Below are 18,447 nucleotides of genomic sequence, written 5' to 3'. Positions count from 1 at the left end.
TGTTCGAGCCCCTGGTCCCCACCTGCAGGGGGAAAGCTTCACAAGTGGTGAAGGAGGGCTGCAGGTGTCTCTCTCCCTCTCTCCCTCTCTATCACCCCCTTCCCTCTCAATTTCTGACTGTCTCTATCCAACAAATAAAAAAAGATTTAAAAATAAAAAGACTGTGCCAATATGGTTGTAGGGGCAAGTCTACCTCCTGCTATTTGTCTATCTGTCTGTCTGTCACACATGCATGGAGTATCTATCTGGCTTTGGGAAATGAGACTCTCATGGGAAAGCTGTGACTTCTCTGTGGTGGGCAGCCTCTTCAGTCACCCTGATGACGGGCACCTGAAAATGCAGCTTTGGGGACACCGGGGAGGGGCAGGGTGTAGGCCTAGTGCTGAGACCCAGAATGACAAATGCTAATAGCAGCCACAAAGGCAACACGGAGCTCCAACAACACACAGGAGGCTTTAATGAGATACTTCTCTGCTTTCTTGCAGTCTAATTCAATTAACAGTTAGGGGAACCTAATTTCTTTTCACAAGGAGGGGTGCCAGGGGAGATTCTCTGGGGACTCGGAACAGGGAGAAGCTCTGCTCAAGGCCATCAAAGAGACCCACAGTAGATGAAGCACCCCCAAATTCACAGCTCTTCCCAATATAGCCTCTGGAGGTGGGGAGTTTGGGAGCTTTCTCCTGAGGCCCCACAGAAGGGCCTGGGACCAGTCTGGTTGGTCTCACAGCTTGACAGCCCAGTCGGTGCCTGATGTCTGGTACCCTTTCTGATCTGTTGTGACCAGACAGAGGCAGACACTGGTGGAGGCCAAAGAGACTTCTAGGTGGACTGCAGGGCCCTTTCCTGACACCTTCATGTCTCTCTGCTCCCTGTGTGGAGCCCTGGCATGACAGGTGTAACACTGTAAGACTTCAAGGTGGAGGTGACACTGGGGACCCCCACCCCAACTAAAATCCTGGCATTAGTTCCTGGGAAGGCCAGCAGGGGAGCAGAGGGGAGGGTGAATCTGACCTCACCTCAGCGGTCTTCCAGTTAAATGTCATCTCTTTCATGGGTCTGCCCTGTCCACACCCCACAAAGGCGGCTGCCCCAGGCCCAGTGTGAAGCAGGTGACACAGCAGAGACCCAGCCTGGCCCAGGGTGGCCAAGGGGTCTGGAAGCCACACTCTGAACAGGGGACACAGGAGGGAGCATGGTGCTGCACCACACACGCTGCACCTGCTGTGACCTGTCCCCCTGCAGAGAGAGACCCTGCTGCTCTGCTGGTACCCCTGTGTGGGATCCACAATGAAGCTCTGGCTCTTCTGAGTCAGGCCTTACTAACAGAAGCAGCTCTGTCCCACACTGACTGTGTGTCCGTGGACAGAAGGAAGGTTCCTAAGCACTGGGGCCTCTCCAGCTCCCCAGGGCTCCTGCCAGCTGCCTAGGCCATAGTTACACTCACTCTGTACAGAAGCCCCAGACCCTCTCCTCTGGTTCTGCTGGGTCTCATGGAGCCCCCCTGCCTCCTGCCCTGCTCCCTGGGGCTCTCCAGGGCCAGCCTGCTAAGGGGAGAGGAAATCAATTTCAGAAATGAGACAGCTGTCAGGATCTGATGTCACTGGTTCCTGTCTGTGAAATTACTCGCAGGCCGGCTCCTGTCACCCGAGGTCCTGCCTGGACCAGCTGCTATTTACATTTTAATTTGATGTGAGAGGCTGATAGATTGTTAAAACACCGAGAGACAACTCTGCTTCTTTGCTTTTCCCTGGCAGCTGCAGCTTTCTGACCAAGCCCCAGGCTTGGGGATGGAGGTCCTGGCACCCACATCTTCTGCTGTGGGGACTGTAACTGACCTGGCCTGGCCACTGCAGCCTGCACCTCCCTGGGGCCCTGTCCTGACCTGGGGAGGGCCCATCTCTGTAGCTCACAGAGCTAAGGGCACGTGAGGGTCTTACTTTTCAGGAGGTGGCTGTTAGCTCTGATGGAGAAAGTGAAGGCTCAGAGAGGTTAAATGCTTTAGTCTAAGGTCACACAGTTGGTGGCGACAGGAAGGAGATGGAACCTGAATCCCTGAGAGTTCCAGTGTGTCACTTCCTCTGGCTTCAACACAACCTTTTCCTTCTGCCTGGCTGGTTTCTGTCCCTCCCTGGGCTTTGTCCCAGGAGTGGGAAGCGGGTGGGAATGACGTGATGTGTCTGAATCCTGGGTGGAGGGGGTGGGAGAGGCCTGCAGGAGGATGAAAACTTGAGTGAGGCCAGGCCAGCTGGTTCAGGAGGCCAGTCCAGGGCAGGCCGGGGTTGTGGCAGGAGTTGTGTGTCTGTGTGTGTGGGGGGCACTGTCTCCCTCTCTTCGCCTGGTGATTGGAGCTTAGCTGGCATTTCTGACAAGTCCCCAAGCCACCAGGGAGCAGATGCAGTTCCCAATACCCATAGGGAAGAGGGGAGCGGTGTGTGTGTGGGAAGGAGAGAAGATGAATGCTGCTGGCTGTGGGGGAGAGGCCTGGGAAAATGAAGCAAGAGAGGTTGGGAAGCTGCACTCCCAAAGGCAAGCTTGGGGTACATCCTTCCCTCACTCGTGGGTGTGGGGGTGCAAAAATCCACAGTGGTCTACATGAGGGGGAGCTTGCTATGGGCCTAGCGCACCCCTAGTGCAGTTCCAAGCTTCATGCCACTCTCCCAGCAATGGTGTGAATGGGGAGGCTGAGGCCTTGAAGAGCCAAGACTGATCAGTTAGTGAGTGGCTGGGCTCATCCTTGGTGTCTGTGCTCTCACCCTCCCCCTGACTTGGGTCAGAGGAGAGCAGATGCCCAGGAGTGGGGTGCGAAGAGCCAGCTTCTCTGAAGAGACTGCTTCTCTGAAAGCCTGCAGCCAAATTGGGGTGGGGGTGGGGCAAGAAGATTGGTTTGGGCACCAGGAGGCTGAGGGGTTAACATCTCTGTCTAGTGAGCTGGGGAGGAGGCTCCTATACCTGGGAGACATAGGATTTCCCTGGGAAGCTTTTAAAATATCTACTGCAGTCTCTGGACTCTGCACAGAGGTTCTGGCTTAAGGGTCTGGGACAGGGGAGAGAACCTTAGGTGGGCTGGCTCCCCATCTCACTTCGTACTCTGGGAGATGTGCTGGTCCTCCAAGGCCAGGAAGGAGCATGCCCAGGCCATGGGAACTGGGATATGGGGAGCAGGTCATAATGTTCTCCATCCTCCCCACAGGAGGGACCTTACATATGCAGGGGGTCCAGGAGTCTAACTGAAATCTAAAATGAGAACATTTGAATTGACTTGTTAGTGAGACAGTGAGTGAAGGAGAGAACCAGACCATCACTGCAGCACAGGTACTGCTGGGGACAGACCTCAGGACTGCAAGTCCTGTCCTCTGCCATGAGCCTCCTTCCTAGCTACAGAGGGTACAGAGGGAAATCTCCCCAGGACATTGAGCTGCCTTCCAGAGTGTCTGCCTCATTCTTCGGGAGGGTTTCATCTTTAGGGGGAACAACAAGTGCCTGCAAGCTCTAGAAAAAAAGCTCTGGAGGGGGCCAGGCAGTGGCATACCTGGTTAAGTGCATACATTACAGTGCGCGAGGACCCAGGTTCAAGACCCCGGTACCCACCTGCAGGGGGGAAACTTCATGAGTGGTAAAGCAGGGCTGTAAGTATCTATCTCTTTCCCTCTCTATCTCCCCACTCTCAATTTCTCTGTCTCTACCTAATAATAAATATATACAAATCTTTAAAAATATATTTAAAAAAATCAGAAAGCTCTGGAGGTCCGCCCTGTGAGTGTGTGTGGGGGAGCTCTCTTCTCCGGTTTCTGCAAGGGGGGCTCACACCCATGGGAGGTGAGTCGGCCCCTCCTCATGCCCCCACCCCCCAAAAGGCATGTGTCTCCTTCCTGTTAACAAGATCCAGACAAGTTTGCAGCCCTGCTTGGAGGTGTGAGATAAGCTGCCACAAAGAGGCATGGTTGGCACGAGGGGTGGTCGGTCTGGGGAAGAGGCAGCTCGGCGTGCAGCTGGCAGCATCTCCTGGTGGGCATCCCCTGGGCATTGCTGGTGTAGGGGTGCCTGCTGGCACATACTTGGTTCCTCCTCCCCCTTAAAGAGCCAGGGCCACAGTGTTGTTAATTTGATTGCACCCACTTCGGCTTCTTGTCTCCCCTGATTAGCCAAGCTCCACCTGAAGGCTGAGATTAATTCAAATTGCATGAAAGCAATCAACCTCGCCTCTGAGTGCCGGTGGGAGGGGCCCAGGGGACCCCAGCTGTCCACTTACATGTGGGGAGCAGGACTGGTATAATCTGAGTATAGAAGAAGGGGTGAGGGAGTGTGGAGGGGAAGGTGTCTGGACCACAAGCCTGAGCAGCCAGGCGGAGAGCCTCCTCACCCCATCTACAGCTCAGGGTTCCCACCAAGAGGAGCAGAGCAGCTCCCCTCAGCCTCCTGATCCTTAGACCAATCTTCTTGCCCTAAAGCTGGCTGCGTGCTCTCCAAATAAATTCGTTCTTTGCACTCCATTCTGGGCATCTGATCCCCCTGCTGCCTTTTCTGACCCACATTACATTGTAAGGAAGAGCACAGATGCCAGGGGGGTTGGCTGTTGCACCCCTAGTCCAGACCCTCGGACTCAGAAGGGTATGCTTCCAGCTACAACATGGTAGTTTCTTTTGTGGCTACTTGCCAATCGGTACAAGTGAAGGAGGAGAAGGGACTGTGCTCCCGTGAAGATACAGAACAGTCTCTCCCCCTTTTTGCTCCCCCCCGGATTGTTGAAAAGAAATCATAGTAGTCATAAAAAGGAGCTGACACTAATTGAATGCTGCCGTGCCCTGCCTACTGGTTAATGCTTTCCATGGATTATCTCATTAAACCCCTCCCCCCTCCATGTGCCTGGGAGGGGGAAATATTTTTGTTCGTGTTTTACAGAGAATGCTCAACTGAAATGACCCTGCACATCAAAATCTGTTCAGAAACAAAAGGAGGTATCTTTCTTTCACTACTTGGAAGGTACTTGGGGTTGCTGCTCTGGATGCCTCAGATGTGGGTGGCAAGGGTTTCTATAAAGGGTCTTACCAGGAAAATCCTAGACTTTGCAGGCCCTGTGGCTCTGCTGCAACAACTCAACTGTGCTACTGTAACAAGAAAGCAGTCACAGACGCAAACCATGAAGAACAGGCACGACCACTACCGACTCGTAGCCAAACAGGCCCCTGTGCTGTCTAAGAGGGGAGGGCTTGTCACTTTGTCTTTTAAATGCAGCACCAGGGAATAAACTCACAACTCTGCACATATGTGATGCCACTGAATGGCCTTTTTGGTCGTAAACAATTCCGTATATATACAGAGGGTTGGGGGAGGGAGAGATGTCACAGCACCATCCTACGTCCATGGAGCTCCCCCATGTAGTGTGGCGAGTGGAACCCAGGGCCTGGTGGGTGGTAAATGTGCACTCTACTAGCTGAGCTATCTCCAGACCCCAGGAATTGTCACTCTTGGCCAAGGGGAAGTTTTTGGTTAGAAAACCCTGGTTGCCTCAGACTCGACAGTTGTTCAGAAAAACACAAAGTTTTCCACAGAAATCACTGGGCACAGGAGTAGCTGCGGGCTGAGCTGTGTCCCCTCCCAAAGCTGTATTAAGTTCTAGCCTCTGTGCTGGCGCCCGTGACTGTCTGGAAACAGTCAAGGAAGCAGCTCCTGGTGTCACGGAGAGAGCACACAGCCTGTGGACCCTGAGGGGGTAGGGGTCCCAGCCTACCAGAGGTGAAAGGGTGAGTTTCTGTGCTTTGCAGGCCCTGAACAGAGAGGCAGCTGGAGTCCTGAGTAGACAGTGTCTGACTCCTGTTTGAGTGTTGTGGGGACCACTCAGATATGAAGCCACGTTCCAAGCTCCCTGGTGAGGGTCTTCCTGTCCCCTAAGTCATACTGGTTCCAGCCTCCCCAGGTCCTGCAGAGGATGGGGAAAGTGAGACTGGGGCCTCCAGGTAAGCATGGGGTGGGGTGGGGGTTATCTGCATGACAAAGCAGGAAGTGTAGTGCTGGTCCTACTCCTGCTGTGAAGTCTGCACAACAGCAAGGCCATGGAGCCAGCTGGATAAGCTCTACCAAGCACATGGTGGTTATGACTTGATCCCTCTGCCCCTCCTGTTCTCCTTCTTCCCTGCCTACAGGCCCAGCAGCAGTTAGGAAGTGCCGAGCTCCTGCTAACCCCTAAGTGCATAGGGGGTGCACTGAGGAGGAGTGGCCTACAACCCAGACCTGTGACTGGGTGTGAGTCTGGGAGACCCCAGCAAGGCAGGACAAGGTGGGGAGAGGCTGGGGCTGAGCTACATGCTGCATGGGAGGGAAGGTCATTCCAGCCCTCAAGGGGTCCAGTCTGGTGCGGAGTCAGGACCTACTGGCAGGGAGCACACCAAAGAACAAAACAAACAACAGCAACAAAAAAACCCTGCAGTCCACTGCCTGGCCTCAGTGGACTGTGTCTCAGTTTCCTCTGGTGTGCTGAGTGGGGCCTTGGGACACCCCCATCCATGTCTAGGCTCAGGTTAGGGGGCACACTGGTAGTGGGCCCTGGGCTTGGGAGAAGAGATTGGGGAAGAGGGCTTGGAAGGCTGTAGCAGTTGGTTCAACTCATTGAGGCAGGGAAGTCCCTGGGTACCTGCAGTGTGGTCTATAAAAGGAGATGTGGCGGGACTCAGGCAGTAGCGCAGTGGGTTAAGCACACATGGTGCAAAGTGCAGGGACTGGTGTGAGGATCCCGGTTCGAGCCCCCGGCTCCCCACCTGCAGGGGAGTCGCTTCACAAGCGGTGAAGTAGGTCTGCAGGTGTCTGCCTTTCTCTCCTCCTCTCTATCTTCCCCTCCTCTCTCCATTTCTCTCTGTCCTATCCAACAACAATGACAACATCAATAACAACAACAATAATAACTACAACAACAATAAGAAAAAAAGGAGATGTGGCCAGCCTGGAAGGTGATAGAGTGGAAGAGAAGAGAATTTGCAAGCAGGAGGCCCTGTGTTCCATCCCTGGCATGTGCTAAATTGATGCTCTGGTTCTCTCTGTGTCATCAATCAACCCATCAATCATTTAAAAGATATGAAGAAAAGGGGTCTGGGTAGCTACAGATACCCCAACTATGGGAGGGGCAGGGGCAAAGGAGGGCAGAGTACACTTTCCAAGCATGAGTGCGCCCCCCAACCCCCACTACTAAGTCTAAGTGGGATACTGCTTCTCCCTGACTAGGAGGGGACTGCCTTCTGTTAAACCAGACAGGAGGACCTTTACACAGTTGTCTGTCCAAGGTTTTGCATCCTGATGCTGCACCAAAGGTCAACTACTGGGAGGCAACCTGGCATTCTCAGGCTGTGGCATCCTCCCACTTGGGGCTGGGCTTCCCCTAGTCCCTACTCTGTCTCCATCTCCTCCCTCTTGAGAGTGTGCACATGGAGGGCTCTGGAACATGGCTTTAAGTGGTCTGACATTTTGCTAAACAAACAAACCAAAACTCAAACCAAACAAAGAGCCCTTCAGGGTTTAACTGGCAGTGGGCTTTGCCTGGCCTTGTCAATAGAGCCAGTGCAGAGTGGAGGGGTATCTGGGGGGCCCCCAAGTCCCAGGAGGCATTACCTCTTGGTGGCCGCGGGGAGACCCAGCTGGCCCCTGTCAGCCTGGACTAAGCAGCTTGACTGTGTGCTGCCTTGCAGTGAAGAACGCTCTTTAAAGATGCTTTAATTCCCCCCACATGTCAGTGGAGGCAGAACAGCCTCCTCCTCCTCTTCTGGGTCATTATCTCTCTCTTTTTTATTTTCTAAAGGGAGATAAAGGGCAGCTCTGTGGATGCCATATTTTTCTCCTGTTAATTACACTATTTCTAGCCAGGTCCTGGGAGGCAGCCCATGAGGCTGTGCACTGGGGTTAGGCTGTCAGCACACAAAGAGGCCCAGGGTTCAGCTAGTGACTAGGCTTGAACCTAGGTCTCTCACCACGCTGAAGGTCCACGCAGATGGTCCCTAGGAGGAGAGAGGTGGTTCCTGTTTGCGTAGCCAGTGAATCACAGAGTGAGGACCAGCACCCAGCCCACAGACTCGGTGTCCGTGCTCTTTCTACCAAACCACACACCACAGAGGCAAGCTCTGGTCTCAGCTGGGCCTCCAGTCACCCAGTGACACTTTCTCTGCCAATCACACAGGCAAGGGCTGGGAAGAGCTTGGTAAACTGCAAACCCTACTCAGCGACTGCAGCCTCTCTGGAGCTTTGCTTGCCATTGCCCTCCACAAGTTAAAATCAAAGACTCTAACCAGAACTCTCTTCGTATCACCTGTTTGTCAAGTTTCAAGGCACTTGTCACTTTGCGCATTCGAGCTGTTTTGAGAACATGTCTGTCTCCTCTTCAAGATTCTAAATTCCCCGAGAACAGCAGTCTTGCCTTACTCACTGCCAGAGTTTTCAGCGCTGAGACCTAGTGCTGGCTAATAATTACTACTAACAAATATTTTGGACCCAGGGCTGTGTCAACCTGCCTGAACACAGGCAGGCCTCCTTTAAATCTCACCAATGAGTAGACGGGATTAAATTCCTCCAGAACAGAGGAGGAAATTGGCACTAACGGAGGTCATTAACTGAGGTCCCAAAGCTACCGAGTGGCAGAGCTGGGATCTGAACCCTGGTTGTCTAGCTCTGAGGCTCATGTTCTTATGCCTGGGGTTGACACAGTCAGTGAGAGCTCAGCGAACATCTGTTGAGTCCCCACTGAACATGGTCTGGCTCAGTAGGTGGAATTGCCCCACAAGGGCCAACTACAACTGTGCAGCATGACACCTGAATGCTTTTGATGATGTTTGTCCCTGTGAGAGGCTATCTTTCTGGGACTACATGGGGCTAAGGTTGGCTTGCCTTCTAAGGGTTTATAAAAATGAGAGTTCTTTCAGAAGGCCAATGATCATATGGAAAAATGTTCAAAACCACTGATTATCAGAAATATGCAAATCAAAGTAGCAATGAGATTCTACCACTGCAATGGTGGGAAAATGACCTACATCAAAATGGACAGAAAGGGCTGGGACTCACACACCAGCTGTGTGCATGGCAAGGCAGCTGCTCTTCCAGGACCTGATTCGACTTCCGGAGGCGGAGCTACGAGCAGCAGATCGCTTTCTCTCCTCTCCTCTCCTCTCCCGGATCAACTAGGAATACCAAAGGAGACCACCCGGACCGAAACAAGACAGGACTGGAATGACCACAGAAATCCAGTAAATCACCCGTGAGTACAAACACACGTGGCTGGTGACAGAGAGGAGAGAGGGGCCTAAGGAGAGATTAAGTGACTGCTAACAGTTCGACAGTTTGTCAGTGGAGACACCACCTCCAGTCTGCTCCACCAACAAGGGGACAGCTGAAGGGAGGAAAGGACTCCCTAGAGACTCACCAAGTACAACTCTGAGTCTCCATTGCTACTACCCTCAGAATCTGGAGCAGCAACAGGGAGGGACACCAGGGCACAGAGATCTAACCGGGAAACTCAGGAGAAGACCTATACCTCGGTGGCATAGCTGAAGGGCTGTGAAAGTCTCTTTGCATAACCACTGGATTATCTCTGCCACACCCTGCTTTATCACTTGGTCAGGAGTCATTGATTAAGCCAAGAAGCCTATTGATAGTTTAAAAGCCCTCAGGCTACCATAGCCTACAGGGGAAAAAAAAAAAGGCTTTTACACCACTGAGCTCCAACTCAGGGATTGAAAAAACTGTTAACTTATATAAAATGGTTAAAACAACAAGAAAAAATAATGGAGACTCGAACCAGGACAAGAGTCCAGCTAAAAGTCCTCCAGAGGGCGAAGCACAAAACAACGAGTTCAACATCCAAACATTAGCTAAGGAAATAATAACAGGAGTGAGTAAAGAATTTGAAAAAATTGTAATCAGAACTACAGGAACAACAAATGAGAATATGGAAGAAAATTCTAATAATCGCATGGTTATTAGAGAGCTGAAAGCTGAAATTGCTGAGCTAAGAAGGCAACTAGCTGAACAAGCTAAAACAGTATCAGAGCAGGGCAACAAAATAGATGAACTCCAGAAAGCAGTAGAGGGCAGAGAGAATAGAATCAATGAGGCTGAAGACAGAATTAGCAAGATTGAGGATGAATTAGAGACAACTAAAAAAGAAGTAAGAGATCTCAAAAAGAGATTAAGAGATGCTGAAAACAACAACAGAGTCCTATGGGATGACTTCAAAAGAAACAATATACGCATTATTGGCTTACCAGAGGAAGAAAGAGAAGGGGAGGAAGAAAGCGTTCTCCAGGCCATAATAGCTGAAAATTTCTCTAGTCTAGACAACACCAAAGACATAAAGATTCAAGAAGCCCAGAGGGTCCCAAACAGAATTAACCCAGACCTAAAGACACCAAGACATGTCATACTTAGATTGGAAAGGAATAAGGATAAAGAAAGGATCCTCAAGGCTGCAAGAGAAAAACAAAGAGTCACCTACAAAGGAAAACCCATAAGATTAGCAGCAGACTTCTCCATACAAACACTACAGGCCAGAAGAGAATGGCAAGATATCTATCGAGTGCTCAATGAGAAAGGCTTTCAGCCAAGAATACTATATCCTGCTAGATTGTCATTCAGACTAGATGGAAGCATCAAAACCTTCTCAGACAAGCAACAGTTGAAGGAAGCAACCATCACCAAGCCTGCCTTGAAAGAAGTTCTGAAAGGTTTCCTATAAACAACCAGACCACCACAAATAGAACATATATCAAAACTCTAAAACTCTACAAGAATGGCGTTAAAATATCTTCAATCTTTGATATCAATAAATGTGAATGGCCTGAATTCACCTATTAAAAGACACAGAGTAGGAAGATGGATCAGAAAACACAACCCAACAATATGTTGTCTACAGGAAACTCACCTAACGCAACAAGACAAACACAGACTTAAAGTGAAAGGATGGAAAACTATCATTCAAGCCAATAGCCCACAAAAAAGGGCAGGAACAGCTATTCTCATATCTGACATGATAGACTTTAAAATAGATAAGATTAAAAAAGATAGGAATGGACACTACTTAATGCTCAGAGGATCAGTCAATCAAGAGGACTTAACAATTATTAATATCTATGCACCCAATGAGAAGCCATCTAAATACATCAAACTTCTACTGAAAGAGCTACAGCAATATATTAACAGTAACACAATCATAGTAGGGGACTTCAACACCCCACTATCTCAACTTGACAGATCATCCAGGAAGAAAATCAGTAAAGACATAAGGGAGCTAAATGAAGAGATAGATAAACTAGAACTATTGGACATTTTCAGAGTCATTCATCCCAAGAAACTGGAATACACATTTTACTCAAATCCACATGGATCATTCTCAAGGATAGACCATATGTTAGGCCACAAAGACAGCATCAGCCTATTCAAGAGCACTGAAATCATCCCAAGCATCTTCTCAGACCACAGTGGAATTAAACTAACACTTAACAATCAACAAAAGATTAGTAACAGTGCCAAAATGTGGAAGCTCAACAGTACACTTCTTAACAACTTCTGGGTCAAAGAGGAAATCAAGGAAGAAATCAAAATGTTTCGAGAGTTCAATGAAAATGAAGACACAAGCTATCAAAATATTTGGGACACAGCTAAAGCAGTCCTAAGAGGGAAGTTCATAGCTATACAAGCACACATTAGGAAACAAGAAAAGGCACAAATAAACAGCCTGATTGCACATCTTAAAGACCTAGAAGAAGAACAACAAAGGAACCCTAAAGCAACCAGAAGGACAGAAATTATTAAAGTTAGGGCAGAAATAAATAACATTGAGAATAGGAAAACCATACAAAAGATCAATGAAAGTAAATGTTGGTTCTTCGAAAGAGTAAACAAAATCGACAAACCTTTAGCCAGACTCACAAAACAAAAAAGGGAGAAGACCCAAATAAATCGGATAGTAAATGAAAGAGGAGATATCACAACAGACACTGCAGAAATTCAACATATCATGCGAGGCTTCTATGAACAACTATATGCCACCAAGCTAGAGAACCTGGAAGAAATGAATGATTTCCTAGATACCTACCAACTTCCAAAACTAAGTAAAGAGGAAGTGGATAACATGAACAGGCCCATCACAGCTAATGAAATTGAAACAGTTATCAAAAATCTTCCCAAAAATAAAAGTCCTGGACCAGATGGTTTTACAAATGAATTCTACAAAACTTTCAAAGAAGAACTAATACCTCTACTTTTAAAAGTCTTCCAGAAGATTGAAGACACTGGAATACTCCCTGGCAGCTTCTATGAAGCCAACATCACCCTGATACCAAAAGCAGACAGGGACACAACCAAAAAAGAAAACTACAGACCAATATCTCTGATGAACATAGATGCGAAAATATTGAACAAAATTCTAGCCAACCGGATACAGCAGTATATCAAAAAGATTGTTCATCATGACCAAGTGGGGTTTATCCCAGGCATGCAAGGTTGGTTTAATATACGTAAATCAATCAATGTGATCCACCACATCAACAAAAGCAAGACCAAAAACCACATGGTCATATCAATAGATGCAGAGAAAGCCTTTGACAAAATACAACATCCCTTTATGATCAAAACACTACAAAAAATAGGAATAGATGGAAAATTCCTGAAGATAGTGGAGTCTATATATAACAAACCTACAGCCAACATCATACTCAATGGTGAAAAACTGGAAGCATTTCCCCTCAGATCAGGTACTAGACAGGGCTGCCCACTATCACCATTACTATTCAACATAATGTTGGAAGTTCTTGCCATAGCAATCAGGCAGGAGCAAGGAATTAAAGGAATACAGATTGGAAGAGAAGAAGTCAAACTCTCCTTATTTGCAGATGACATGATAATATACATGGAAAAACCTAAGGAATCTAGCAAGAAGCTTTTGGAAATCATCAGGCAATACAGTAATGTGTCAGGCTATAAAATTAACATTCAAAAGTCAGTGGCATTCCTCTATGCAAACACTAAGTTAGAAGAAATTGAAATCCAGAAATCAGTTCCTTTTTCTTTTTTTTTCTTTTTTCCCTTTTTGTTGCCCTAGTTGTTGCAGCCTCGTTGCGGTTATTATTGCCATTGTTGACGTTGCTTTCTTGTTGGATAGGACAGAGAGAAATGGAGAGAGGAGGGGAAGACAGAGAGAGGGGAGAGAAAGATAGACACCTGCAGACCTGCTTCACCGCCCGTGAAGCGACTCCCCTGCAGGTGGGGAGCCGGGGGCTCGAACCGGGATTCTGACGCCGGTCCCTGCAGTTCCTTTTTCTATAGCAACAAAAACAATAAAATATCTAGGAATAAACCTAACCAAAGAAGTGAAAGACTTGTATACTGAAAATTATGAGTCACTACTCAAAGAAATTGAAAAAGACACAAAGAAGTGGAAAGATATTCCATGCTCATGGGTTGGAAGAATTAACATCATCAAAATGAATATATTACCCAGAGCCATCTACAATTTTAATGCTATCCCCATCAAGATCCCAAGCACATTTTTTAGGAGAATAGAACAAATGCTACAAATGTTTATCTGGAACCAGAAAAGACCTAGAATTGCCAAAACAATCTTGAGAAAAAAAAAGAACAAAATGGACAGAAACAGTAAGTGTTGGTGAGGACGTGGAGAGAAGGGAACCCTCCTATACTGTTCGAGTGCAAAGTACGGCAGCCTCTGCAGAAACCAGTCTGTAGATTCCCGAAGACATTAAAAATCAACCTATCATGTGACCCAGCAATTCTTCTCTAGGCATCTATGCAAAGAACACAAAAACACCTATCTGATAGGGTCTATGCACACCTATGTCCAGGTAGTGCAACCCACATGTCCAACAATTGATGAATGGTTAAAGAAGTTGTTATATATACACAGTGGAATACAATGCATCTGTAAGCAATGATGACATAGTCTCCTTTGATACAACATGGGAGGAACTAGAGAGAATCATGTTGAACCAGATAAACCAGAAGAAGGAACGACAGGGGAGTTGGGTGGTAGCGCAGTGGGTTAAGTGCACGTGGCGCAAAGCGCAAGGACTGGCGTAAGGATCCCGGTTCGAGCCCCCGGCTCCCCACCTGCAGGGGAGTCGCTTCACAAGTGGTGAAGCAGGTCTGCAGGTGTCTATCTTTCTCTCCCCCTCTCTGTCTTCCCCTCCTCTCTCCATTTCTCTCTGTCCTATCCAACAACGATGACACGAGTAACAACACCAATAATAACAACAACAATAAAACAAGGGCAACAAAAGGAAATAAATATTAAAAATATTTTTAAAAAAGAAGGAAGGACAGATACCACATGGTAGGGATTTAGAAACAAAGCAAAGGATAACACAGGGTCAACCCTCCACAGACTGTGGTCTCTCACAGCAGGTGTGGGGTCTCAGAAGGAGGAAGGGAGGAGGACTAATGGGAAGTTGGGGACCTAAGTTCCTATGGTGGAATAAGGTGATGGTTTGGTTGAGAGTGAAATGTACTGATACCTATCTTGGGGAAATATGGAAATAATATGTTTCTGACAACAAGAATCAACATTTCCTCAGTAAAGTGATATGAAAATTGATACTGACATTGGAATTGGTGAAGCAGTAACAGGCCAACACTTTCTGGAGTGTGATGGAGGTGAACTTGGCCTTGGCTCAGAACATAGCACGCCTTCCTATGGGCAGCTCTGCAGTTGCATTTGGGGGATGCTGCTGGTGTGAGGTGTTTGAGATGGAGGGAGGGTGGCAAGGGATGGCTTTTTCCTGACAATCTCAATGGTGGCCCACATACTGGACCTGAAATGAAGGTCCTTCCCACCTCCCTGCACCCCATCATTTGAAGAAAGTGGAGAGACAGGAACAGATTGATGGGGGAAGGTGTAGATGAGGCAGGGGGAGTGTTTGGAGCAAAAGGAGGTAGACTGGACCTTCTCAGAGGAGGTGAGATGTACCCCATCCACCAACGCCCAATCTCCATGTTGTCACATTATCCAATTCACAGCACACATTCTGGCAGCCAGATACTGGGCAGCACTATTCAGGCTGCTCCAAAGGGCAAACAGCTCCTAGTCCCTGAAGGAGGGCTTCCATACTTACTGCCCTCCCTCCCTCCCCACCCATCCTCAAATGGTCTGCTCCTCCTCTCCTCCAGTTATTAGGGTGCTGTGGGGGTCTCCAGCAAGGAAGAGAAGGTCACTGCAAAACTACCAATGGTCACTTCCATCAGGAATGTCATCATAAGCCCTGTTGTGGGCCTTCCCAGGACCTTGCCTTCACTAGAAAGCAGCTATGGTAGGTAGGGACTACCCCAGTCTCCGAAGGGAAGCTGAATTATTCTGTCCTGCCACTTGAGTAAGATTGGCTCTGAAATTAGTGCAGCCTGCACTGTTCCAGTGGTGACCATGAGCTGTAAGTTCAGTCTAATAGGGACTCAGAGGCTCTGGTGCTAAATATCAATATATATATCAATATATATCAATATCTATATCTATATCGGCCCTCGGTTCGGTAGATGGAGGTAAATACTTAATCCTATCCACAGAATATTTTCAAGAATGGGAGCTACTCTCTGCCCTAATCTAACTTTCTAGCCCTTTTCTCTACTCTGACAATAATTTTATCCAACTTCATGCCAGCTATCAAACTCAGGCAGTGACTACTATAGGCATGGGCCCCTGGAAATATAACTAGGGTGGACCTCCTAGCTTTCTTCCACCCTAGGATGCCTGATCTCATCTGCTATGTTCCTATGTTTTGATTCCTGTTCATTAACTATTTTGCCTCATTTTATGTCCTGCTATACCTTCCAGACACCAAGTTGCAGATGCTATCATGATTCCATCCTGACTTCTCTTGGCAGATGATTTCACCAGTGTCCTGGAACTTCGCCTCTCTACAGCTCTACCACATCAGAGAAAGACGGAGACAGCCTGGGGGTATGATCGGCCTGCCAATGCCCAAGTCCAGCAGAGAAGAATTACAAATGCCAGGACTCTTACCTTCTGCACCCCAAAATAACTCTGATCCATACTCCCACTGGGGGAGAAGTGATAGGAGGAAGAGGCAAAGAGGGCTCTGAACTCAAGCTCCATCAGGTCCCAGAGAGAGAGGACAAAAAGGGGAGAGATAATTGGATGAAGTAATGAGGTTATGTGTAGCTTGGAGGGGAAGAGAGAACTGGACATAGAAGAAAAGGGGGCAAATGAAGACAGATAGCTGTAGAGATGATGGTTAATCCATGTCTGCAAACTTGGGAGAACCATGGTGGACTGCAATGGAGGGATCAGGGATTCTGAACTCTGGTGGAGGGAATGGTTTGGAATTGTACCCCTGTTGACATGTGATTTTGTAAATTAATATTGGATTACTAATAAAAAAGAGAGAGAGAGAAGGTCACTGTAGACAGAGGCCACTTCTCCATGTGAGGTGTGTCTGCTTGTGCTGAAGGCATGTGAGCCCACAGCTGAAGAGCAGCCATGGTGTGTGTCTGGCGATGGTGTAGGGTGGGGGGCAGAAGCTGTGTGAGAGACATGAAAGAATCGGGTGTGACAGGCGGGTGGGTGAGTGAAGAGGGGCTGGGAGTGAGAAAGTATGACCTGGAGGTGTTTGTGAGACAGAGCAGATGCCAGAGAGGAGTGTGTGTGTGCTGCCTGGGGGAGGCAGACAGGGAACAGCTGATGAGAACTGGGTGGAAGGTGAGGAGGAAAAGGAAACCAGGCTCAGCTCCTGCCCACAGGTGATCAGAAGGATGGGACATGCCATCACTCCCTGAGGGAGAGAGGGGTCAGACTAACAGTGTGTGTGTGTGTGTGTGTGTGAGAGAGAGATCTTTGTCTTTTTTTTTTTTTTTTTTCCTAAAGCACTGCTCAGCTCCAGCCTTTGACGATGCTGGGAATCAAACCTGGGCTTTAACTGCTGAGCTAGCTACTTCTGCACCCTTGCATGTGCAGTTTTGTGCTACATGCACACACAAGGCCGCCCTGGATTTGCCAAAGGTACTCTCTCCAAATATCCCAGGAAGATTCATAGCTGACTACTGGGCTGTAGAATGCAGGCCCATGGGGCAGACAGGATTCTCTCAGGGAGTCCAGGATACGGGGGGTGGGGTCCACACACACAGCTCTCCTCTCTACCTCTGCATCATCTCTTACTGTGTCTCCCCTCATCATCACAGAGAAACCACACAACACAAAGCCACAGCCAAACTCGCTCGATGGAATCCCTAAACTTAGTGAAAAAAAGCAAAAGACCTGGAAAAAAAGAAGTCTGGAGGTTTGAACTCATTTCTTCTGTTGACAGTGGGCAGATAAGGATCAAACAACTGGGAAGGCTCCACAAGGTGCCGCCTCCTTGCTCCTCGCCTCGCACCACACGCCAGCAGAATTAGCCAGGCTCTCCCCAGCAGAGGGATGTAGATTGATTGCCTGGTTTTATTAAGGACAAAGTGCTTTTTGATAGTGTGAGGGAAGCAGCTCCCCAGGGCGGGGATTCCTGCTCGGAGCTCCCCGGCATCGATCGCCGGGGCTTCCCTGTCTTGCACAGAGCAGAACGTGGCTTTGGCAAGCGATAAAGCAGCAATGATTTTTCCAGGCGGGCGCTCTGGGAGCTGCCGGCAGACCTCACATGGTCAGCAGCTCTTCCGGCAGCTATCCCTGTGGGGACGGCCACCAAGAGCTGCAAAACTAGTGGTGATATGTCTGATGATCTACTGGGCGCCAGCGACCACACTGGCAGCTTTCTGGGACACTAGCTGGCAGCCTTGGGACACAAAGCCTCAGAGCTAAGGCATCATGCTAACTCACTTTGCATTTCTGGAGGTGAAATGCAGCAAGGTCAAGGAGGCTCATCAAGGGCACTGGCATTCCACATGGTGCCCAGATTCCCACTTGGCTCTGTCAGATTAGAAAACTCCTCCCTGGGCTGGGGTTAATTTCTGGTGTAGGGTACATAGACTCTGTCTTTTAGACAGTGATCACCAGGGATCCCTTATACAGATCTCCCCCACACCAGAATAGGTCTTAAAGAGCAGATAAACACATAAGGATGTCTGTAGTGACTTCACAGAATTATAGGTGGGTTTCAAAGACCATGAAGCTACAAAGCCAGCACTGTGACAGCTCTTCTGTCTTTTCCACCCCACCCCTCCCCACCTCTATTTCATTCCTGGGTTAGCCAATGTAACTTTGTAAGGGTGATGGGCTGGCAGTGAACCTCTACACAGAAAACTGGACCCCAGAGAGGTGAAGCATTTTGCCCAAGGTCACAGATTTTATCAGGAGGCCCTAGAGTGGAAGCCCAGGTTCTTGGCCCACGGCCTTTCTCCTCATATTGTGGTCACCTCGTGTCTAAGCCACAGCCAGGTGACACACATGATCTCCTACAGGTAACTGAGGCGGGCCACTGAAGAGAGAACTGCAAGCCAGTGAGAATACCAAGGGATATTTCAGTT

General features: G+C 48.7%; 1 protein-coding gene across 3 annotated transcripts in view; it reads right to left on the bottom strand.

The window, feature by feature from the left end:
- Positions 1-18,447, bottom strand: part of DSCAML1 (DS cell adhesion molecule like 1) — a 309,373-nt gene that overhangs the window by 64,334 nt on the left and 226,592 nt on the right. The gene's annotated exons all lie outside the window — the stretch shown is intronic.

This window comes from Erinaceus europaeus, chromosome 20 (genome assembly GCF_950295315.1).
Source record: "Erinaceus europaeus chromosome 20, mEriEur2.1, whole genome shotgun sequence".
NCBI classification, from domain to species: domain Eukaryota; kingdom Metazoa; phylum Chordata; class Mammalia; order Eulipotyphla; family Erinaceidae; genus Erinaceus; species Erinaceus europaeus.
The sequence above is the reverse complement of the archived record's forward strand: the minus strand, read 5'-3'. Positions and strand labels throughout refer to the sequence as shown.